Raw genomic sequence first — 27879 nt, 5'->3', positions numbered from 1 at the left:
TTAATTGATACCAATAGATGTTTATCGTTAAAAACTTAACCTGTAGTTGTTAATGTCTGTGTCATGTTGGTCTCTTGTGGACAGTTGTCTCTGGCAATCATATCAAATCTCCTTTTTTTAAATTCACGGAAAACATTATTCATAATATTGGACATTCCGTGTGTCAGACGAACTTAATAATATGCAATGTAGATAGTAAAATGTTCATTCGCGGGTTTTAATAGTATTTACAATTTCATGTCGAATTAGTTAATTATAGAATGTCAGAAGGAAGAAAAGAAATATGAGCTTTACCAATTAGATCCTTTTGGATTATTTTATAAATACACTGTCAACGATATTCTTATATAATTTGATATCAACTATCGAATGATGAAAAAAAAAACACTTTTAAAAACATTCTTCCCTATTCTTTACAAAATCACCAAGAAAATCACGAATATAAATGTCTCCGTTTTCTAATTATAATGACAGAACCAATGAAAGAGTTGTTATGAGGGATTGATTATTCTCAATTAGCTCTTAAAAAATCCACCCTTGCTATTTTTTAGACTGAAAACATTGGTAAGTACAACAAAGATAAAAGAAAACATCGAATAAGAGAAAACAAATCCGTGTTGCAAACTAAAATTGAGCGCAACACATAAATAAGGCCGTTAATTTTCTCGTTTGAATTGTTTTGCATTGTCTTATCGGAGCATTTTAAAGCTGACTATGTGGTATGGGCTTCGCTCATTGTTGGAGGCCGTTCAGGGAACTATAGTTGTTTTAATGTTTGTGTCATTTTGTCTTTTGTGCATAGTTGTCTCATTGGCAATCAAACCACATTTTCTTTTTTATACATCAAATATGACAACATATTTTTTGTTTATCCAAAAAGATAAACTGTAATGTATATGTGTAAAACGTACAAAACTATAGCTACACTTGTATCTATCTTTTTCGGAAGAAATTATCCATCAATTGAAGTTTTTGGTTAAGTATTCCTGACCATATTTTTAAGATTTCATTTAAAAGGAAACATAACCGTTTGCATTTCTATTTAAATGTGATAAATCTCCTTTCATTTAAATAATTGTATTATGTTATGAATAAAAAATCATTTAGTATAGATCCCTTAAAATTCTTATTATGGTTATAACAAAATGTCAAAAACACAATAGTAAAGTGAAAAAGACAAATAAACTATATATAAATGTTTCAGTAGTTATAAAATTATCATTTTCTTTTAACTTAAAACTGATATTGCACAATGCTGCAATTTTGAACTCAACATGATATGGTGATTGCGTAATATACTTATGATACTGAACAAATGTCACTAGTTAAGCCTCACGTATAATGACTTCGACAAAACCAGTTAATTCAAAAATGAAGTTGAAGGTGTCGCCATTTGCCTTTTTTGTATTATATTATGAATTTTTTGACAAATGTTGTAGATTATTCAACTCATCGAAAACCAGTGATGAACCTGAGTATGTTTTGATATAGATTTGATATTAACATGAAGCACAGCTCAAATACAACAGCTTGATTAAAAGCAATATTTGCACGGATTCACACTTATATGATGATATTTCATCGAGTACACACAAATGCAATGTGTTGTATGCTTGTAATATGTTAGTATCAATGTAAAGAATAGATTTCACACTTTATTGGTGGAAAAAGTTGTTTGATAATACAATGTACATTTAGATTAGAAGAATATTGACTGCTATATAAATGGACCTACTATGCTACTTTGTATAGTTGAAAGTCTTATGATGACGAAATTTTCGTTTACATTTACACTATGTATCTTTTATTTCGATCATGTGACAAAACAACAAAAATATTATCTTGTTAAAATTGTTGTATCTGTCGTCATCTATGACACAGATATTTCATTACGGCTAAACAACTGATTTGTTCGTTTGTCAAACTTTAGAACAAATGTTTATTTTTAACTTGCTGTTGGTTTGAGATTTATTTACACCAAAACAATTATGTGAAAATGGCGAATCCAATATCACTGGATCAGTTAAGGAGTATTTATCTTTACCTAATGATTTAGTTTTTCGACATTTGCGTTGTTCAAATGATAATATAAATTACAATCATGTAATGCATATTATTAATGGATATTTTATGTCACATTACTTCAATCTATAACTAAACATCTTTTTTTATTTTGATTTAAATGAATGAATAAAATAAAACCTATCGTTTTCCTTACAATAGTGTTTACCTTTGATAAATAAAAGATAGTTCTTCTGGTTTGTACCATGCATAGTGTTTACATATTCATTGTAGTAAATCAAATACAAAAGGTTCGTAAAAGTTTGTCACAAGACCAGTAATAATATAAAAATTACCAGTATGCAAACAATTATTTCAATATTGACAATATTCTATACATAGAAGATTTGGTATGAGTGGCAGTTATACAAATATCCATCCATGTCACAATCAGTTTGTGGTTGAATAATTTGTGAATTATTCATGTACTTCATATCACTGATACATCGAAGTTGAGTAATTCTCCTTTTTTAAATAATACACAATTGTAGAAAAAAGGATACATGTATCGTGTATCCAATTAAAACACAAACTTTACACTCTGTGTGATACTAATTTTATTCTATTCATCTTATTGAAAACATCTCTTGAAAAAAAGAATGAGACGACGAAAAGTGTTATTACTTGATTCGTTGATATGTTTTTGAAAATTTCGGATGGCCTTGAAGAAAAAATACTTCCTGTCATTTATTTCACATACCAACTTCATAATTGGCAACTTAAACATGATCTGTAAATTTTTTGATAACAATGGCATTATAATTATAGTTTCAAATGTCATTTCGGCTTTAAACATGTAACAATTTCTTAGCAGGAAGCATATATGTAAATAATTTCTATGCGACATATTGCCATTAATGTCACTTGTTTCTAAGAATTGATGTTAATAAACCTTTTTGGAGGAATTGATATTTGATGCATGTTTGATAGGTTGTTTGTTTCAAAGTGTACTTTTGAATTACGTGAATGACCTGATGATTAAGTTTTCTGTTGACTGTCATTTTTCATTTTCTCTCAATATGATTCCTGTAATATACAATGTTGATAAAATGATATTTAAATTTTTGTTTTTTTTGTAATTTCTTGGCTCTTTCTTTGACGTTAACTTAGAATCAATGTCATAAGCAATCATATACACATTTCAAAATGGCTATACCATGAATTAAAAAAAAGGACTATAAAGGAATCTATAACTTTTTTTTATAGGCTCGTAGCCAATTTATTACGTGCGTAAGCGCCATATAGGATGTCATGTTGTTATGATAGTACTTTAAAAATTATGTAATAGTACAATCTTTTCTAAAGATGAAAACATGTAAACTGGTCATGAGAGCTATTCCTAATTTACATTTATAAGGTTCTCACCTTTCACAATGACTGCTTTGTAACATGTTTAAACGACGTCTGTCTGATGAGTCGTCGATGTTTTCTTCACATAGCACTGCCATCCCCCTTTAAAGCTGAAAAATACTCAAACAAAAAATGAAAATGCATTTTAATGATTAAACTTTGTTAAACAAAAATACCAAACCTAAGTAAAAGTAAATAAGAAAGTCCATTAAAACTGTATAATCCCGCTTTGGTTTACAACAAACACTTGATCTTTCGGGGAACATTTGTAGTTTTCCTGACTTGCTTTATGCATTTAATTTGTTATCGATGAAAAAAATGTATGGTTTAATGCACATACATCATACTGTAAATATTCTATCATTTGAGATTTTTTACATAAGGTATGTCTAGAAAAACCCTCATCATTAAGGTTCATTGTTGTCAAATGCACTATGAAGGTGAGTTATTTAGCAAATGCATATGTTTTTTGGCCACATTGAACGAGAGTTTCTAGATTTCATGCAAGTGAGGGTTTAAAGCCCACTTTTTGATATCGGTTTTCTTCGTTGGCCGTATGTTGAATTCTGATATGTTTGTTATCAAGTAATGACATAGATTTGGCTCTCTTACAATAGAATCACATCTTCATTTTATACCATGAAACATTTTCCCTGTCAAAGGTATGTCTTGTTCCGTTAGGCAATCATGCGATTAATGTCGATTTTTCGCTTTTTCAAACTACTGCCTCCTCATATGAAGATGTATATACTTAGTCCAATCAGTTTTCTTTTACATTTCATTGGTACCTATTATACATAGAAATTAATGTGACAACTCTCAGTTCATATGATTAAAATTAACATTCATACGTTTAAATACGACCTTCATTACGGAGCCTTGACTCATGTCGAGCATCAAGCTAAAAACAAATGGAATAAACAAGCCAGCGTTTGATCTATATTAAAACGAGAAACGAGAAACACATATAAACCACACCAAAACATGTTAAATAGGTTCCTGACTTTAAACAGGTAAACAAGTCTGCACAAGTTTTAAAAGGCACCAAACTTCATCCAACTTGAGCAACATTACAATATAAAATTATCTTTCCGCATGATAAAACAAATTATTGAAATAAACTGCTCAAACGTTCTTACAACTAGATTAATCGTAAACAGCTTATAGACGGAAAATAATGTCTAACACTATCTTTCAGATTATGAAATTGAATACACTGATATGATAGATCATACAATCATTTGTATAAGGCACTATGATATATCATGTGGAATTTGCATTAAAAGAAAAAGACGCAAGTCTTCTTTGGAATGTTATTTTTAATGATGAAATGGCATGCTTGACATTTTGATTTCTAATTGCAATTAATAAAACTTAATATTTTCAACCTTTGAGATGATAGAAATACGTTATTACAAGGAATAAAAAGAAATTATATAATAACTATCTACAGTCACAATGACGTTGATGTATTCACGTTTAGGTCTATTCACAATGTTCAGTACTGAGGAAATCTTTCAATTATAAAATAATGAAAACCTTCATCGAAAGATCTGGTAAATGGAAAACAGACAATTAAAAGAGACTTGAACAGAACAAAAATTCATTGCATTTCAGGCTCCTGTATATTACAATTATTAAAAACAACTTTTTCTTTAGCCTGATTATAATTTTATTAAAATTCAGTACTGCATGTTTTCTTAAACCTTTTAAATGTAAAATAAAGGTAATTAATAAACAAACATATGATAAAATAAGATAAAATAAGAATTCTTCTGCATATAAAATACGTAAAAATAAGGAAGAAAATGATAAAAATTTAATAAAGAACTTTATTTTGCGTCGCCAGATAAACTAAATTTGCGGCAGTAAAACTACCGATGGACGTCTGCAAAGCTTCGAATACAATACAGTTATTTATATTCTGATGCAAAACAAAGTTCTTAATTAAATTTTTATCATTACGTCAGTAAAAAATCTCCATTTAATATAATTCTGCTGAAATAAATTTTCCAAATACAAAATTTAGAAATTAAAATATAAATTTCAATTTGTAAAGCAGCTACGACTAAAAATACTATGACCTGTATTCTGTAATTTCGTTTTCAATAAAAGGAAAAGAAACGCATTGTCAAATCGTTATCACCATATTGCTATTTTAGGGATCGGTGTCGAAATTCAATATATATATTGAAGCCACGACTAATGAATTGAAGTAGGCGTATGCCAGTTTTAATTAAGTCAAAAAGTAGATACTATGGTTATTCATTATTCTTCTAATAACACATCGAATCAACCAGTTTTTTGATTTAGTATAACGAAACAATATGTGTAAAAAAGTTAACTATAACAATTTGCTTGCTACATTTTGAATAAAAACATATACATGACTGTATTCTTTTTTACAATATTGAATTTAAATCTATTCGTGACAGTTTAATACTATAATATTTAATATACGCATCATATGGTTTCGTTATAACAAATCTTACAAAACATGTTGATGATTATTGAAAAAGTAAACCTTGTTACCCGGTTAATAATTTATTTAATAAGCTCTAATTTGGAAAAAAAAGTCTTTATGGATAGATTATATTAAATATCATACTATTAAACTTGTTTACACAGAATCATGGGGACAATAAAAGATGTCAAAATGTGTATTTTTGTTTCTCTTAAAAGTTTCAATTATGTTTTGGAGATCACAAAATACAGTATTCAAAGTAATTGTACATGAAAAAAATACATCAAGGCATACATACCTTGTTTTAACATGAAGATGAATAATATATCACAACACGTATATACACGTATATATAAACAGTTTAGTATAGCGTTAATTATCACTGAACTAGTATTTTTGTAGGGTCCAGCTTAAGGACGCCTTCGGATGCGGGAATGTCTCGTTGCATTGAAAACTATTGGTTACCTATTGCTGTTGTCTGCTCTATGGTAGGGTTGTTGTCTCAAAGGCACACTCCCCATTTCTATTCTCAACTTTAGGTTGTTAATAGTTTGACAGTTTCAGCTTTTTCTACCATTTTCAACAGATTTGTTAACATTATATTTTTGTTTAGAGCATTTTTCTTCAAGGCACTGCCTAGAATATCATACAAATACATTTCTTGTGAAATACAAAGGAAACATAGTTACAAAAAAACAAATACTTTATAAAAAAAATAGTGGATTTTGTATAGGATGGACTCTACGTCTACAAATTTAACCGACTTGACTTATTTGTCATTTTAAAAGGGTGTTTAGAAACATTAATACAATTTGTTGAAAATAAGTACAGAACACATCAAGTGTTTACTGATACTTGATTTTGACGGACATGTCAATAAGGTTATTCTATTCAACTTGCAGCGAGCAGTCGCAGTAGTATTAATAGAGTGCTGACATGAATTTTCATTATGTGGACATTTTTATAAATTTCCTATTTATTAAACTTTGCTTTTTTGGAAAAACTTAGCTGTATTTGGCACCACGTTTTCCAATTTTGGATTCTCAATGCTCTTCAACTTTGTATTTGTTTGGCTTTATAACTATTTTGATATGAGCGTCACTGATGAGTCTTATGTAGACGAAACGCGCGTCTGGCATACTAAATTATAATCTTGGTACCTTTTATAACTATCATGATGATTTGTCTATCTACAAGTATGTTTTCTAAATCTTACAATGTATTTGTTTTTATAATGTTCTCTTTAGTACAAATAAGTGTTTCATTATTATAATCGAACAATAAATTAATTTTTAATTAACATAAAATTGTCCATATTTTGAGTTAGAGCTGATGACGTTTTCTATAATTTTGATATAACTTGTCCCTAACGTAGTACAACACTGTAAAAATACTAATGAGAAAGCGCAGATGGAATTTTTTTAATTTTCATTTATTGTCTAAATAAAATGCACTACTTACTAACTGTGTACTCGGACCCAATGAGAGAGAAGTGTGTTCCAAACGTTGCAGAACTCAGGATAATATAAATCCATCTGATGATATTTTTGCCTGAATTTTTGAGAATATTCTAGAAAATAAAACAAAAAAAACAAAATATGAAAAGAACAGAAATATTCACCGTAAAATCCAATGAGGACAAATATTAACATTATAAAAATCTCAACTGCTTGTCCAGCGACAAGAACATTGTGAGGTGTTGTATTTTCTTCTGATGATATCATAAAGACGGAAATGCTATATGATAACGCATCATTGATTATCTATTCATTGCTTTTCTAGATTTGGATGATATAGAAGTTTTTATTATGTTTTACAGTCTTATTTGTGTTATATATTAACCACTCGATATAAATAAGTAGAATCATTTTTCGTTGCTGTCCGCGTTACTTATAACAATGATCTCGCTGTATTTCATTATCCATCATTTATACAAATTATATTGAACTCATACCGATAGCTTACGATTTTTTCTTAAAAATTAATCAGTACTGTTTCAAGTAACAGCTAATTTTCTTATTTCTTCAAACTATCTTTTTTGGACCAAGTGGGAAATCGCTGTGATAACTGAATCTAGTGGCAAATGAATTCATTACACAAATTCAATAATATGTCAGAGTGAGAATGACGTATACTTTACAAGGATTTTTTTTGTACAGTATCTTATTGAAATCACAATGTCATGACTACAGTGTCACTTATTATATGTATAACCAGTTTCTTCGTGGTTGATATAGTTAACACAGGGTTACTATTTAGTCTGTCAACCTTTCAGATATATGCTATTGATTAATGCCTTTAGATTCGGGTAAAGATAAAATATATGCTGAATTAACATAAAGAGCGCGCCCACATACACTAATCTAATAACGCCGCTTCTGTGAAGGCAATATGACAAATTTCAAACATAATACAGATTGTTAATACGTTTCGTTGCTTAAGTCATTTATCTGTCTGACCTAAACTCCTGTTAAACAAAACACCATTGATTTAAATGCATTGGCACTTGATGTCGATTTTTATTGACAATCAGAGAGGTTCCTGAGAGATCTGCCCAATAGGGAATCATTATACTAAATAAATATTCATATATAGACTATACATCCGGACAGTACTTATATATCTATATCATGTTGAACTGCAATTGTCTTCTTTAATGTTTACAGACACCACTACGGTTTGTTTGACCGTTATTGAATTCACTAAAATCCCGTTCACATTTCTCCACGAATAAAACATATCGAATTTTGCTTATCATTCATTTGCATTTATGTTAGAAATGTCTTATGTATAGCAGGATCTGATTACCCTTCATGTTTACATGAACTTATGATTATCCCCATTTATTTAGTAAACTTCGTCTTACTAAATCTATAACTGTTTTAATTATGTGTGGTTACTGTTATTAATCTATTTGTCTTTTAAGCCATGGTGTTGTCTATTCATTTTCGACTTTTGAGTTTCAAGGTTTCTTTCTCCACTTTATTTTTTAAAGAACATACACATTCTGCATCAAAATAATGAATTCAAATACAATATATTTTCGAACTTTACTCTTATATCAATCTCAACATGTTAAAACAAAATGAAGAAAAAAAAATGTATGAACTAATGAAGTAATTTGTTTGTACAATTCTGTGCGTTATATCTGTTATGTCCTTTCATGTGAATGTCATCCATTACCTCAGGCTGTGTGTTATATCTGTTATGTCCTTTCATGTGAATGTTATTCTTTACCTCAGGATACGCAATTATATCACTATTATCGTCGGCAAAGTAAAAATGATAAAACAATTGATTAAAAAGCCTACAAACTATCAGCTAATACTATGCTCCTACATACGAGTGCTATTTTTTTCAAATAATTGTTCTGCGTGAATTAATCGATAAGTGGTATTGACAAGTGAAATATACGTTTCACAGATGACGCCGGATATGTTTTCATTATCAGAACTAGGATTTTTCTCAGCTCACTTATAGTGAATTGCAGTTATTAAAACATACCTGCCAAGGGTCTATAGAAAACATATTTTCTGACAACCTGAGAATCCCCAGTTATTTGAACGGCTGCATGTTGGCTTATCTTTACTACCAAACATGCAAGGTCGTTAACAACTTCTATCATCATCATATCTATGTTAAGTGTAAAACTGTTCGTCTGTTAATTTTTGTGTTAGTTGAAGCAACGAAGACTTTAGTTTCTTTTTAACCGACCGTTCAAGAGATGTATAGCCAGTCAGAGCAGTAAAACTTCCATCGTCTTTTAATTCTTGACTTATGAGTTGAACGTCGCTTTTTGTAATTTTCAGCTCTCTTCAATACGAAAACTAATACATGTAGTCAATAAATGAATTTAAAAATCTAAACTAGGCAATTATTGCCGATAAGGGAACTTAATATTAAAAACGTATTAGAAAATGAAACTTGTACTCACGAAAATTCAATAAAAAATTGATTGATAGCATGCTGAATAATTTACTTTGTTTCATGATCTTTCAAATTAAACAAAGAATAAAGACCATGGTCGTCTGATACTCTACTGAATGTCCTTATAACTTTAGTGTCCTAACTAAAATAAAGTATCCTTACTTGGTTTACCAATTGCTACGATGCAATTTTGATAGTTTTTTTTTTTTTATTATAATTGCATTCAAACCCGTGATAAAACAAAATCTTCATTCCTTTAGCCTCCACCCGTGCCTTTTTTTCGTCTAACTTTTTGTTTCTTCAAATTTTTTTTTCTATATATTTGAGACAGTTATAACGCAGCGAAACAATGAATCATCATTAAGAAGACTCCAACTGGCCTTTAAATAAAAACGCGTAATAGTTCAGTAAACACGGACGTCATAATAAACCCCAAAACATATAATTTAACAAAAATTAAAAACAAAAACATTCAAGACTAACGAAGGTAAAAGGCTCATGTCTTGGGACAGGCGCAAGCATTTACCAGGTTTAAATTGTTTTGTAAAATCTTAATCCTACACTTATACTTATAACCGATGTACAATAAAGAACAACGCAACAATTTCGAGTTCGATATCAGAATAGCAAACGCAACTAAGCAACCTGATAATGACACATACATTAACCAACAAACTACTAGAATTGACAGCTCCAGACATCAATTGAACTGTCTGAAAGATTATGTTATTATCATGAGAAAATCGAGCACTATCCCGTTAGTAGTTGAGTATCATACCATCATAAAATATACAAGAAGAATATACATGTATGTTGTATCATGCCAACAACTAGTTAAAGAATAAACATAATTTTTATTTGTGTCTATCTGATGAGTTAAGCCTTTTTCAAATGAATGTTATAGTTCGTTCTTATGTTGTACTGTTATACCACTGTCCCAGGTTAGGGGCCACATTATTTATGTATGTGCCTGTCCCAAGTCAGGAGCCTGTAATTCAGTGGTGGTCGTTTGTTTATGTGTTACATATTTTTTTTTCGTTCATTTTTTTACATAAATAAGGCCGTTAGTTTTTTCGTTTGAATTGTTTTACGTTGTCTTATCGGGGCCTTTTATAGCTGACTATATGCGGTATGTGCTTTGTTAATTGTTGAGGGCCGTACGGTTACCTATAACTGTTAAAGTTTGTGTCATTTTGGTCTTTTATGGATAGTTGTCTCATTAGTACTCATACCACATCTTTTTTATATATGTTTATTGTCGATCTATATTGTTACCAAACTATGCTATTGTTTACGCATCGTAACTATATACCTTCTAAATAAGTATGTTTAATGGTTTGGTAAGTTTTTGAGGTTAAGCCAAAATGTTTGTGCCAGTTTTTGTTACTTACTTTGATTTGAGAATATGGTTTTTTTCAAATAGATTGTTTTTTATGCTTGACACCACTAACTTGTATGACATGACATTTCTTGTAGTTGGTCTCATTGATTTGACGTTTCGTTCGATAAGAATCGGACATTACCCTGATCAAAATATGGGTCAGCCATCTTTCTTTGGCGTTTCAAATCTATATATGCTGTCAATATTTATATGAATTAGACTCAAGTCAATCTTTCACAAAGACACCCTGATTTTGTTCTTAAATGGGATAAGCATGTCAATACTTTATGTTTTTTATCTTTGAGTGAGAAAATTGCAATTACTGAATGGATACTGCATCCATTCTTACAAAATGTTTTTCATTACCGGTCCTTTTGCATTGCAAGGTTTGTTTTCTTCTGAAAGAAAATTATAAAATTGACCATGTCGTATTGTTAATATGGAAATGTAAAATTTGTTTTGATGTCGTCACTAATATTTTCTGTCTTTGATAAGTATCAATCATATCAATGATATCCCGCTGCGCATTTTATAACGGAAACAGAATTTTGACAGAATGAATAATCTATTTTATCCCTACCACCTAAAATCTACGTGATATCAATCTCATTTAGCTTTTTATCTAAATGTACTCCTGCAGTTTTGAAATAAACAATTATAATATCCGTAGGATGTTTAAATAAATGAAAAAAAAACTTTATGGAAAAGAAAGAAACAAACCGACAGCTTCTTGTTTACTACAATTTTAGATTTCTATAACTGATGTCTTTTTCTAGACGAACTCAATTGAAATTAAAATTAAAAAAAAACCACTTTTTTTTTTTTTTTGTATGTATACATTAAATCAGTGTATCTATTTTTCATACTTTATCTTTTTTGTTTTCCATTTGTTTTCTTTACTATCCCAATAAAATGTATGTCGTTCTTATGAATTAGTCAAATTACTATTATTTGGTTTAAAGAAGTCCGAGAAAATCGGATATTGAGGGAAACCTTCATAATAGTTATCAAAGGTACCAAAATTATAATTTAGTACGCCAGACGCGCGTTTCGTCTACATAAGACACATCAGTGAAGCTCAAATCAAAATATTTGTAAAGCCAAACAAGTACAAAGTTGAACAGTATTGAGGATCCAAAAATTCATGCAGGAAGTGTACTTAGATTATAAGTACCTAACTATCATGTAAGAACGACATATCTTAATATTACATATATTAGTTCGTTTTACATTTTGGTGAAATGTGTTAGTAATAGCAGAATCCAACTTAACCAAGAAAGTGCATGCATCATTGATGTATGCATTCCAAATTCGAAAACCTAATCGGTATAAAAAAACGGAACGAAATGTTCTGTTTAAAATTGATCATGCATAAACGTTTATCTATCGTTACACCAATTTGGTACCTTTTTTAAGTTTAAACTCTCGTTCTCATGATGATGTCACAACTTCAAAAGTATCATTTACTCGCAAAAAATATGCTGCTATCTATGACAAAGACATATCAGAAAACCATACCAACTTCTTAATGCGTTATTTAATAACTTCCAAATGAACAACTTCAACCTCCAGTTAGTTAGAGAATTTGTTGTATTACGGCAATTAAGGGAAAAAAATGAATCAAATATTTTCGGATCATTTAATGACTTGATATCTTCACAAAAAGGTTGAATAAATTGACATTTTCGGTAGTTCAATTGACAATATCAATTACAATTAAATTACTAATAAGCTAAATGGATATGTTATGTCACAATAATTCAATCTATAATTCAATTAAACTATTTCTGTATCTCACAATATCGTATCGATACGATAAATGAGTTAAATCGTTTCTATGACAGTTCGAATTATCGAAAACATATACCATAGCTCGAACAATCCTAATCTTTCAACGACTCTCCGTAGACAAAAAGAAGACTACTGGATTAGACAATTGGGAACTGCAACACCGTATGGCTGCAATGACAAAATTGATGGTATAGGTATTCTATCTAGTCCTTCGTGTAACTCGGTAAATGTGATGAATATTTTCAACTCGACTCATCGACGTACACGTAGTCATGGCCATCGTCATTATACATCACCCTCTCTGCATGATGTCTCTATTAATGACTTGCTGCCATGCATACAAAACCGTTAGGTATTCATCACATTCGCACGAAACTTTATTCATTACCCCTTTCACAACTTCATTCTCTGTTCAATTTATGCTTGGAATCCACTGTTACAAACCCTCATTCAAACCGATACAAACTACAAGCAATAATTTCGCATTGCAAAAGATGAAAAAGAGAAATGATCTTTTCTAAATTTTTCTTTTGCCAACAAAGGTCTCGATGGCGTCAACATAGAGCAATATCCTTCATCATAAATTAGTTCAATCGAAAATACCTCCTTATTTCAAAGACCAGTCTGTACCAATAATTTCTTATACCTATACCAAACCTATTGCAACTAAAATTTTCAATTACACACGCGTTTTGCAGGATCTCGATATTGACGACTTCAAGTTTAAACCTCCTTATTGCACTTGTGCTAGTTCCTAATTCACATATAATCCTGCTACCGGAGACCTTAACATTGTTAATAACACTTCTCTACGAAACGTGTTATCGAAAGGTCCGAAATATCGTGAGCCTAAATCCATCAATTGGAAATACAATATTAAAATTCTAATGGATTCAGTCGAGGATTATGCCAGGCAATGGGCTAAGCGCGAGAAGTAAGACGTAGACACTCTATCCGAATGGATTAAGGCAGTGAGGTCGTTAATACAAATCAGAATTAAGAAACTGAATGGGTCCATCAATGCCCATGCTACGTCAATCTTCAAAGATCCAAATGTTGCTAAACACCTATCTGACCTCCATGATATATATGTTGTTGTCCCCGCAGACAAAGCCCCAAATAACATCGTTTTTGTCTGTAAAAGGCATTACATTAATTGCTTGATAAACGAATTAGGAATAGACAATTCACTTGGAAACCCAACATATACCCTCACGACACTTACCAAAGAGGAAATCCTGGATAATCATAGGTCTGTTCTATGTTCCTTTGGTATTTCAACCAAAGATGAAGAACTGGATCTTCCATCACTGTATTGGATACCTAAACTACATATGTGTCCTTACAAACAACGGTATATTGCTGGGTCTTCCAAGTGCTCCACGAAACCCCTTTCTAAATTATTAACATCCATTTTATCAGCAATCAAAGACGGGCTTCAAAGTTATTGTGAAACTGCCTATTCTAGAGGTGGCGTGAATCAGATGTGGATACTTAAAAATTCCAAAGATCTTTTAGAGTACATACAATCTAACTCTCTTTCATCTTGTAGCAGTATTAAAACATTTGACTTTTTCTACTCTTTACACAAGTATTCCACATTCCAAACTAAAGACAAATTAAAAGAGTTGGTATTACTTTGCTTCATAAACAAGAATGGCCAACGTAGATACAAGTATCTTGTCTTAGGGAGGAATAAATCCTACTTTGTAAAGAATCATTCTGATTCAAATGACAAATTCTCTGAAACCGATATTATCAAGATGCTTGATTTCTTGATTGACAACATATTTGGTACGTTCGGAGGACGTGTTTTTCGACAGACTGTCGGCATCCCAATGGAAACAAACTGTGCCCCTCAACTTGCTGACTTGCTTACTTGTTTCTTTATTATTATGAGGCTGACTTCATGCAGGAACTTCTTAAGAAGTTAGCAATATCCTTTAACTCTACTTTCCGCTATATAGATGACGTTCTTTCACTAAACAATTCAACATTTGGTGACTATGTGGATCGCATCTATCCCATCGGATTGGAGATAAAGGATACTACAGATACAGTTAAGTCGGCTTCATATTTTAACTTACATCTAGAAATTGACAATGAGGGTCGGTTGAAGACAAAACTTTACGACAAAAGAGATGATTTCAGCTTTCCAATTGTGAACTTTCCATTTCTAAGTAGCAACATCCCAGCAGCACCTGCATACGGGGTATATATCTCCCAATTGATACGATATTCCCGTGCTTGCATTTCCTATCATGATTTTCTTGATAGAGGGTTACTGCTCACAAGGAAGCTATTAAACCAAGAGTTCCAAATGGTGAAGTTGAAATCATCCCTTCGTAAATTTTACGGACGCCATCACGAGTTGGTTGACCGTTATGGAATAACCGTTTCACAAATGATATCGGATATGTTCCTTACGTCGTAACTACAATCCCCTTCCCTTTCATGAATTTGACCTACCGAATTAGACTTTTTATCGGATTTGTAATCACAAAAGCAACACGACGGGTGCCGCATGTGGAGCAGGATCTGCTTACCCTTCCGGAGCACCTGAGATCACCCCTAGTTTTTGGTGGGGTTCGTGTTGTTTATTCTTTAGTTGTCTATGTTGTGTCATGTGTACTATTGTTTTTCTGTTTGTCATTTTCGTTTTTAGCCATGGCGTTGTCAGTTTGTTTTAGATTTACGAGTTTGACTGTCCCTTTGGTATCTTTGGTCCCTTTTTTACAGAAGAGCAATGTTTTGCGTACAATTGTGTTTGCCTTCGGTTAATTAAAGATATTTCGTTTTGTTTGTACCATGTTTGTTTGGAGATCTTGTTTGAAAACATTGAAAACATTAGTAATAAAAGTTTCATGTCCATAGATCTCTGAAGAACATAAGTTAAATACCGTTGGAGATACAATCTTTAGGAAATAAACCATGTATTTCGGTCTAACAAATTTTCTACTGGATTATTATTATATATGATTTTATGTTTTCGTCTTATTAGAGGGAATGTTATCTTACAGAGTGTGTCACTATTTTCACATGTATCGCCAAACTACACGAGCTTTACATTTTTTTTATGGTCTATCTTAAAGGTACATTATTGCCCAGTTTGCTGATTCTATCACTTAAACATGTGGTCTTAATTTGCTCTCTAGAGAAGTGCAAAATTATTCCATAGGACTTTTTCTTTCTAATAAATAAATGGCTTTTTTTTTTATAAATTTACTGTTTGCAAAAGTATAAATTATTTGAAATACTAAGAATTTGCATACCCCAGGTATCTATAACATTAGCAGTATTTGACAGAGCTTCTTTAGAATTTGATACTTAACGTTTTTCAACCTTGTACCTTTGAGAGCTATATTCATAATATTAGTTTGATTTTTATCAATATTTGATTTTTTTTACTGGATCTAAGAAACAAAAATTATCGTTGCTAATGACTTTATTGAAAGCACTTCGATATAAAGCGTTTCACTGCTACTGTCTCCTGACTTCCGAACATTGTACTGAAACTCATTGATTTGGTAAATTACATGCGAGTACGTTTTGAAGATAATAGTTCAACATTCTAAAAACCTCATTGATATGATATTGCACAGCTATTTTACGATTGGAACATTCTTCATGCATTGGTATTTATCAATCTTACTACAAAATCAATTTGAAATGGGTGAGATCATTTGAACTTGTAACTGCAACAAATGTTTTGGTTATCTGTTACTGAAAATGTGTTTTAAGGAAAAGAAAAGAAAATATGATTTATTTGTTGAATATAAATTTCAAAGAATATTTTATATATGCATATTTTATTAACAATCGTATCAATCTTGAAACAAAGATTAATTAACTCTTGCAATTTCAGACACTATCGTCAATGACTAATGAGTATAAACTGAACATTGCTAGTTCCCTTGTCAATATAAATAATCGCATACATTTCTAAAGTCACTTATTCATAAGCATTTTTTTGTGAATAATATCGTTTGTTATTGATTTTTATTAATATTGTAATTTGTCGCTTTTAGTCCTGTCGGGTTGCTTCTCCAATTCCTCATTGGATAATAATTATACTTTATTTGAGGTACTGAATTGAATGTATTTTGTACATATTTTGGTGTTTCATTGTTTTCTTTCAAAATCTGTAAATGTCAAGATGAAGACAGCTTTACAATGGTATAAATGTACTTCTTTTGACAAATATTTTCCTAAATATTAATCGTATGCTATACTGACGGACGGTGTATTTTTATATATATACACTACGCATGGGAAACTCAACTGAATATGAAGTTATTTTTTTGTATCGTCTGAGGTAAGTTGAAAAGTCAAAAGTTGAGTTGATAACGTCACGTTTTATGTTTAAATCATGTTGTATGCACTAACACTTGTTTTTGCTTACTTTTGGTCATGTCAATCGTTAAAGTCAAATACAGCTGTTACAAATTCCAAAAATGATTGGCAGAAAAGGTAAATCCATACTGTTTGGAATGTTTTAGTCCATTTTATTCCCCTTTGATTTTGCTAGTTTCTACCAAATTCATTCTGTTTTTGAAGTAATGTGGTGTATACAGAAACCGTGATAAAACAATACTAAAGTAGTTTGTACGACATTTCAACATAAGAAAAACATTACTGCTGTAAATTTGCCTGTATTGACATCAACATCAATTTGGTAAGAAACTGAAGCTCTAGCTGCTATACTGTGTATCAAATGACGTGGCCTAATATGACTAAAATGACGTATCGTTAAAATACCGGTTGACTGGGTCAATACGTGGTCACTAACAAAATTATAGTATCAATTTTTATTTCTAAGTCTAGGCAAAAAGAAAAATCAACATGTTGTTACTAATTAAAACTTGGAAATGGATTTTAAGAAATATTTCACGAGGTATTCATTCAAAAACACAAGCGTGTTTGCCCTTCTAATTTCGCGTCAAGACTTTCGTGTTACGACAATATTCAGCGATGTTTATTGTCTGAGGAAATTGAAGTATTTTCTATTCAAAAAGTAGTACTGAAAGCATGCTAAAAAATGAAATTAATATGTTATCCTTTGACGGAAAAATAAGCTTAAAATGTGTTGCGTTTTTTTCGGTTTACATGAAGAGTTTCAAAATGAAAACACGTCTCATTCAGGAATTAATCGTCTTAAAAAGAATTTAAACGGAAAAAAGTCCAGACCAATTCCAAAATAACTAATTTAACATTTAAATAGATCATTTGAATGTACGCCGACCAAGCTTGTCGTAAGAATTCTATCTTCACATCAAATGTCCCACTATAACTTTTACATGATTGAAAAGATAACTTAAGGTGGTACCTAACACTACAGGGAGATAACTCTGTAAAATCACCTAAACGTTTTAATGACGTTGTGTTATTAAGGGAATATTAAGCTTTTCAATGATCAAAATTAGTTCTTGTCAAACTGCTATATAAACAGTGTAATATTTCTGATGAAATGCTTGGTTCAAATTTTTTGAAAGTTTTATATTTTTGTCAAAGGGTCAAAGTAAATACTTTGCCAAAATTTTATGAAAATTAAACGAGCCAAATTAATTTTAGTCTAAGTGTTGGGTACCACCTTAAGTGCCAGTCTTTTTTAAGAATCAGGCAATTTAGGTAAAAATTAAAACATGATTAGAAAAAACCCACCGAGCTAATCATGCTATTTAATACTAACCATCATCCTGAGTTAAAAATTATTAGTCTTTTGTTTGTGTGGGTCTGGTAATATCAAATAACTTGGTTAGAAAATTGATTAGAATGATAGCAAATTACAGAGTTATCTCCCCTTATTCGTTAATTTCTAGTGCATTTCAACCAAATTGTATCTTCTATTACCAGAACAGAAAATGGAAATGAATGTTATTTTTGTGCATAACTACATATTATGAACTGAAATCAATGTCAACTTGGGTGGGTTTTTTTGGTCATGTTTTCACCACTGCCTGATTCTTAGGCAGACTGGCATTTAATTATAACCTGTGCACCAAGTACATTTGTATAATGAATGTTAATTGAAAACAATATTTATTAAATCATAGTTAACATGTTAAGTTGTTTATTCTCTTGTTATGGCAAAAACATGTTTTTTGTTGGTTTTTGTTTTTGTTTTGTTTTTATTTGTTCATTGAATGTCAATCACCTTACCATATGACCGTATTTAAAACTTGTCATCCTTGAGTATAATGTGTTTGTCTCGTCAATGACTGATCAGTGATATATTATATGTAAATCTGGCAGGAAATAACGCAATGTCTAAATGGCTAAATGTCAATTAAACTGAAAATACTGCTGGAATGAAACATGTTCGAGCGGTGATTGAGTTTCAAAGTAGACAAAGACATTCAACCATAGAAAAAAAAGATAGTATATTAACCATGTCAACAAACAAGATTTTACAAATGTCATTGATTTCTTCACATATACAAATAACATCAAATTTATTTCTAACATTCAAATCTAGAAGACATATCATGTACTAGGCCCACGGTATTTGTGTATTGGTTAGTATGTATACAATTGTTTCTAAACATGCCAAAATACGCAACAAATACCAAAGATAAAATCAAATTGCTTCAGTCGAAAACAAAATTACAATATCATTAAAAGAAACTTCTCTTCGGTGATTTCTAAATTGCCATATCGGTAGATTGTCAATATATTTAGTTCATAATTGAGAAATATTGTTTAAACGTAGATTAAAAATATTGCAACCAGTCATTCATTTGCCCTTTTTTTTTCTATACATATGTTTTTGTTGTATTATGATTGTATTGTTACAACAATGAACAAGGGGAGAGGAGGGCTGGGATCTGCCTAGCCTGTTTATCCTCGCAACATTTTGTATGTTTGTACCTGTCCTAAGTCAGGAGCCTGTAATTCGGTGGTTGTAGTTTGTTTTTGTGTTATATATTTGATTTTCTTTTTTTTTGTACATAAATTTGGCTGTAAGATTTCTCGTTTTCTCGTTTTCACGTTGAACTGTTTCACATTGTAATTCCGGGGGCTTTTAAAGCTGACTAAGTAGTATGGACATTGCTCATTGTTGAGTGCCGTACGGTGACCTATATTTGTTGATTTCTGTGTCTGTTTCTTGTGGAGAGTTGTATCATTGGCAATCATACCACATCTTTTTTCTTATATATGCATGGTAAGCTGAAGGGAAAGTCCATATGAAATGTTAAAATCATACGTTTACTCTATCAATCAATTTAAAATGATGTATTTTCTCAACCCAATACACACATTTAAAAAAAAATTGTCATTTATACCTGAAAATCGAACTACCACATGTATGAACAATGTTTCTAGTTCCAATTCCTTTAAAACAAATGATTAATTTTCAGAACAGTTTTTTCCTTAAAATATTCGAAATAAGATTTCACTTGACAAGTACAAGAAGTGACATAATAATAAAACTGTTCCGATGATATTTTATTAATAATCATCTAATTTAATAACAAATTCTAAAACATATAAAATATTATTGAAGTTACAACTCTGATGTGTAAAAAAAAAACGATATTGATTTCTTAACCAAATTGGTTTCAAAATTGCGATAAAGAGTCATAATAATTACATTTAGTACAAGGTTATGTTTTTGATTGGCAATATACAGAAATGTGTTATTAGTTATTCATCCCCTGTTATTGTTAGTCTAGCTGAAAACTGATTACTAAAACTACTTTTTTTTTATGATATGTGTTCATTAAACTAAATTTACCATTAGTTCCGACTTTCATTGACTAGCATCATATTGAAAGAAACAGCAATATTGTGTTTTTCCATATTGTAAATCGAAATACAACATTAACCTTCATTTCATTTATTTACTAAAAACTTTTTTCTTTTACATTTTAACATTCGCGAACATTATAACTAAGCAGGTTTTTGTTTCTTTCGCATTTGTTTTGAATCATTACATTTTAGAACACTGAAGATTTTTTTAGTCAGAAACTCCATATAAAACAATGGAATATTATAAGCACATGCATAAAAAGTAAAATAGACAAAAATACCGAACACCCAGAAATATTTTAAACGGCAAGTCCTTTCTTAAGTGACAACACTAAAAGCTAAAACACAACTATCTAACTGAAAATTATTGTCTTATTCTTGACTTGGTACAAACATTTTATAATGTGTTGGTGGATTAAACCTGTTTTTTAAACATCGTACTTATAAGACAGTTGGATGCATTTTTTCTTATATTAACAACTATGTGTGAGGTATCAGCAGCCGCTACTGGGTATATGACTAATCGTTAACAAATACATCAAAATCCCGAATATCCGTCATTAAGAATGACAATTTCTAAAAAAGAATTACTTTGTTACTTCGACTACACAGTATATTCATACAGATTTCACTTAAACTAATTAGTTTCACATATGCTATATTTAAAACCATGTTAGTCTGTATAAATTATATCAATTTCTCCCTTTTTCTGGTAAAAAGCGACTTAAAACAACAATAGTATAGAGCAATTTGCTCTCACCGACCAGGAAATTGCAACACTGGTACATTCAGCAATTCATCAAACGATGAAACTTCCGCGCTTTTTAAAGCATCCACAGTTTTCAGTTATGTCATTGATTTCAAATTCCTAGTAAGTACATATTAAGTCAAATATCAAAGGTCGCAGCACTGCTTTTTATAGTGAGCAAACCCAGTGACCACAACATGTTCAAATTACAAGATTACATCGTGGAATTCTGTAATCAACTGTAACGGGGAACTATCACACTTATAATATAATTTGCCAAAAAATGGAAACACTTGTAAAATCGTCCAAATTGGTATATGAAAGAAAAAATGAATATCAAACTTGTTAAACAACGAACAGGTAAAAAGAATCCTACAAGAATTTGTAAAAGATATGGCTAGATACATATTCAAGAACTCCACTAAACAGTCAAATGTTCTGAACTGCATTGATTGAGACAACAGTCCTTGGTCAACCCAAACAGTCATTTAACGTTTTTACCTTTACTAGTGTAACACGTGAATCAGGACCTGTTAACCCTTTTGGAACTCTTAAGTTTAACTCAGGGGTGTAGTGAAATATTTACTTGAAAGTAATTGTTTGTATTGTTGTAGTTTGTCGTTTTTGTCATCTTTAGTTTATTTCATTGTACTTTCTGTTCTGATAAACATATCTACTTTTATTTTTTGTCTGATGAGTTAAGCCTTTTTCAACCGATTTTTATTGTTCGTTCTTATATTGTACTGTTATACCACTGTCCCAGGTTAGGGGGAGAGTTGGGATCCCGCTAACATGTTTAATCCCGTCACATTGTTTATGTATGTGCCTGTCCCAAGTTAGGAGACTGTAATTTAGTGGTTGACGTTTGTTTACAAATGTATGTGTTACATATTTGTTTGTCGTTCATTTTTTTTACATAAATAATGCCGTTAGTTTTCTCGCTTGAATTGTTTTACATTGTCTTATCGGGCCTTTTATAGCTGACTGTATGCGGTATGGACTTTGCTCATTGTTGAAGGCCGTACGGTGACCTATAGTTGATAATTATTGTGTCATTTTAGTCTTTTGTGGATAGTTGTCTCATTGGCAATCATACCACATCTTCTTTTTATATATGATTATCAATTGTTCTCGGGAACTTTCTTCTCTCTTTAACATCTTTGTTGATAATTAAGTATTTTAAATCTTTAAATCATCTGAAAACAACTCGAATAGTAGTGCATTCTGTTTGTAACCACGTACAAACATACACATATTGTTTATTAAAGTAATATTCAATCTGTTAATGTTTCATCAAAACATGATCAATTATTGATACGTGATCCACGAAAGGCTGTTATTGCTGTCTTGTTGAATGTTATTATGTCATCTGTCTGCACTTTTGCATGGTAATATATTAACAACAGGGATAAAATAATATCATTTTTCGTTCATCAAAATTTTTGAGCATATAATTTGAATTGCACTTCGTTTGTTACACAAATAATATAAAACAGCTATGTACCCAATAATTTTTTTTGTTGTCACTTTTTCGCAAAAACAATTCATTTTCGCAAATTTTTTTTTTTGGACGACTTTTATTTATTTGAACGAAACAAATAGCAGATTGTCACAGTGTTGTCTTTTATGATTCGTAAAGTCTACTTGTAAATTTAGATTTAAATTAATTGACACTCTAACGTGTCTATAAAAGCATATTTTTAATTTGGTTTAAGATACCGAACAATTTTTAAATCCTAATTTAAGACTTCAGTCGGAGCTATCGGAATTCATCCTAAACAAGATTATCGGATAAACATACTACAGTCTGGTAAATTACATGCTTAAATCAAAGTCTTTTCTTTGTTTTGAATATCTGATGTTCTAGCTGTTTTTAGATCGTCGTTATAAATTAAAACATACTTGGACATAAAACTATGCTTGGCACACTTGTGTCGTTAAATCGATGTTAATTACCCACTTCAAAACAATAGTATTTTTTTAAAAAAAATAATTAAATTATAAACTTAGTTTTGTTATATATAAAAATACAGTATACTGATATTTACTTATTTGAACTGCATGAGGAATGAATGTATCATAGTTTTGTCGACTTTTTAGAAAAAATATCAAGATATTATTGATTATTACTCGTTTTATTAGATATTTCAAAGTTTAACCTCTTTTGCACTTTTTGCACATAAACGTCATTCAACTGTGAAAGTTTGATTGCACAGAATGAATTAAAATCATAACTGAGAGAGCTTCTGCAGTCCAGTTAAATAATATCAAACGTCTAATATGTGTCTACAAAAACTGTATTTTGTATTTTGTCGTAACAATCCCAACTGCGACAAGATTTTCATAATGTCTTTCACAAAATATCAACCAACACTTTTTAATAAAAACTATATATTCTATCCTATCAACCATATTCTATTAACTAATTTAATTTCCGGAACATTTTTCGGATGGCATCACTTTACAGATCGTTATTAAAGAAGTGCCGGATAAATACAGAACATTATTACAGTTAATTCAGCTAGTTCATATGTGGTATTTTTTCACGATATTTTTCCCCGGTAAAGGAGATGATCTTTTGCTTGATCATAACCATTATTCTGTTTTCTAACAAATCTCAATTGAAGTTATAACAAAGCTCTTCAGAACATAAACATAAACAAGACAAAATATACCCCGTTCACACTTCGTGGTGTGTTATATTGTGGCTCTTTGATGCAAGCCAAACGCATCCCGCCTATTAATGAAAAACTGCAGCATTTTGTGTTAAAATACAGTAACATATGTTACTTGCGTTATCTCGCAAAAGTGTAAATATAATACTTTCCGTTGTCGCAAAAGTAAACGTGATTTTCCTGCACGTTGACACCAGTTGATCGAAAAACAAACTGTTCAAATGTCGCAAAAAATAATTATTCGTAAACGGTGTTATAGGCAGGGGATGGATAGTCCAACAATGTTTATAAGATAGTGGAATTGCATAGATTGGTGTCATGCACTTGAGCTGCGACACTAATGGCGGATGCCCAATATATCATCATGTGAGATATTTTCCCATTAATAAGGAAAGACAAAATATTGCGTTTGTATTTATTTAAATTAATTTAAGAAGAAGCATGCTTCTCATATTAAAATATTTGTGATGCGTTATATCTTAAAAGGGCACTAACTACGAGATGCATAAAGATTTAAAGGATGATTTGTTTTTGTTCAATCAATAATAAAAGTGAAATAGTAAAATAATAGTTTGCATTTAACAGCCAAACTGGTTCAAATTTTGTCAAATTAAGCTAAATAATATTAATACTGACGTATTCACTAACAAGTGTATAAGTCGACCTCATTAAATCTGTATTCATGTGAACTTCAATTTAACCCCTTAACTAGAAATGGAAAACGCATGCTTTGTACGTGTACTGTTTATTTAAAGGACAGGACTGTCAACATTAAAAGTCAAACAAAGGTAAATCATTTGATGACTGATTCGATCCACTAAAAATCTTTCTGCTACCTGTAAAAACGTCGAGAAACATATATTTACAGACTGTAAAATACCCCAGACCTATACAAATTCAAATGCACGTGTTGGCTTCATCTATTCATATATTTTCATTAGTATATTTATGTTTACATCGCTTATATGATTGTCATCGGAGGTCAACTTGATATTTAATTAGAGGGAGTCTAGACTAAAGTACACACGAAACGAATCTATATATTATTGAATCTCTGCTCTGTAAACTGTTTATTTCACACTTTTGATAGTTTGAATACATGTTTTACAGTGTTATGAATGACATATGAAACTTTGAATCAAATCGGTGACCATGAATGTGACAGTTAGTTCCCCTTTAAATCCTTTAAAATGATAACGATACGTTATAATAAAGATTAAAATATATGTGGTGTGATAACTTGTTACAGTCAAATATATGTAACTATAGAAAGTAAAGGTCAGTTCAAGATTTTTAATAATTAGTAAAAAATACAAGATTAAGCAATAAAAACACTAAAATGTATGATCTGGTTAAAAACACCTTTGTGATAGACTTATAAAAACTTCCTTATCAACCTGATTATATATGCGTTAATATGAAATGGTACATAAAAGTAACGTTATCTTTTACACTAAGAACTTAAAAAATCTTCATGATTTAAAAAAAAAATCAAGAAATAATCAAGAACAAAATGAAGGAAAATAATAATAATCAATTCTAAAAAAATAATACACATCGAAAAGAAGAATTCTTTTTAGGCATAACATGGTTTGTTTGAGACACCAATATCGTCGTGATCGTAAAGAAATTGTTCCCACTAATATTAACATAAACACAAGGAAATGTATTATGATTGGAAATGATACAACTATACACAATCGACTGGATGGAAGCAAGTACATGTATAGAAAACGTAAGGCTTTCAACAACGAGAAGCACCCCATACCGTATAAAGGTCAGTAGAAGACCCCGATATGAAAAATGAAATTGATAGCAATGTGGTAGACCAAAAAAAAAAAAGCATTGAATTAACTTTTATATTCAATAGATATGTAACTAGTTTTACAAACAAACACAGGTAAAAACATTTCAATGATAACAAGATTAATGTAAAAAAAAATAAAAAAATCAGCACTTTGAAATAGTTCCATATCTTTACTTAGGAAACACATTATTAAGGCGCATCTTTGAATAATCAAACGAATCTAGTAAATAGTCGCTTTCTACTTTATCGATATACATGTTTTGCCACTCAAGACGATCTAGAGGTCGACATATTGTAAACATTCATGGTTTTTGTCATTCATAAAGCATTTAAGAAGTGATACTTTTGTATCTCCTCTATATTATCATGAAGTAACGTGCACAATGTTTATTTTAGAATACTTTTGTTGATTTTGTCGTGGACATGTCGATTCATAGATGCATTCTTCATCATCAGTTCATTTTTTTATTCGATTATGAGATACTACTTCTCTATATGACCTGTAACCGGCAGTTCGTTAGGTAATTATTTATTTTAAGTGAACAGACATGAAATTGAGTAAGATGTCTATAAAAATCACCCCATGAATGAAAAAGAAAATGAACATTTTACTTCAAAACTTCGTAATGACATGACAACCGACATAAGAAATAAGAAAAAAGACATATAGACGTTACTGAACCTTCGATATGAATATGTAGTAGCGAATTAAAATATAATACATTCTACTCTAAAGTCAAGTACATGCAACATTGGTTTCAACTACATTATTCATCATTATTTTCTTGTAAATTACTGTTTGTTTAACTAAATATAATGTATAACTTGGCATAGTTCTTCTAAGCAATAAGCACCAATCGCTTATCATAACTCGTAGTTCTGTTGATTTTCAGCAATGTTGAACATTTTGCTCAATTTAAAGTTCGAGACAGTTTCAATATAGCATTATATCTTTATTTCCTAGATATTTACAATAATGGCATGTTTAATATGCTGATTACCAATTTATATAGAAAAAGTGTCTGGTTTTAGTTATACTATTACATCAAATTAAATGTGTGAGGTTACAATACTGTTTACGTAAACATCAAAATTTCAGATGTAACGACAAAAAATATAAAATGCGTCACTTTGTCAAAATTTCCAATCAAGTCACATATTTTTGTTTCACTGCCCACATATGTTCCCACAAATCTTGTGTTTTTGTAGGAGAATGAGTGATAACAAATCGTTAATCTTTGAAACGAAACTTTTCATCGCGTAGTTATTTTTTTACCAACCGAGTTGATGCTCTAGGTTCAATGATGTTTACTAAAAACAATTAGCAAATACAATTGAAAACTGTTGTTTTATCCTTACATGTAAGTGCACACCAAACAAAAACCACCATTTATTCGTGATTGACGTCATGAATAAAAAAATTATGAAACCCATTTGTCAATATCATAATTAAAATGATGTATGACTACATATTCAAATACGTCATATACAATCTAATTGTGCAATTAGGAAAGACAACGATAACACAGGATTGGAATAATTTTGTTAATTAATCACCCGTGTGTGATAAAATGCATCAATCAAATTATTAATTGCACTTAAATTAAAAAAAATACTCTCTAAATCTGAAGGGAAACAAATAAACTCAACAAGTTTCATGTAAAAGACATTATGTACAAAAACCATTATCAAAAAATGCCCACATACCTTGAAGTACATGAAAAAGTAAGGTCAAAATTTGTAACCTGCTGATGTTTTAATTATAACTGATAGGCCACCTACAATACTACGAAATATATTTTTCAGTGTTCAAACATTGATGTCCCATACTGTGATCGTGAGGTGTTTGTTTTCCTGTATCAGAAAAGAAGTAAAAGAGGGACGAAAGATACCAAAGGGACAGTCAAACTCATAAATCTAAAACAA

The sequence above is a fragment of the Mytilus trossulus genome, chromosome 11 (genome assembly GCF_036588685.1).
Source record: "Mytilus trossulus isolate FHL-02 chromosome 11, PNRI_Mtr1.1.1.hap1, whole genome shotgun sequence".
In the NCBI taxonomy this organism is placed as follows: Eukaryota; Metazoa; Mollusca; class Bivalvia; order Mytilida; family Mytilidae; genus Mytilus; species Mytilus trossulus.
The sequence above is the reverse complement of the archived record's forward strand: the minus strand, read 5'-3'. Positions refer to the sequence as shown.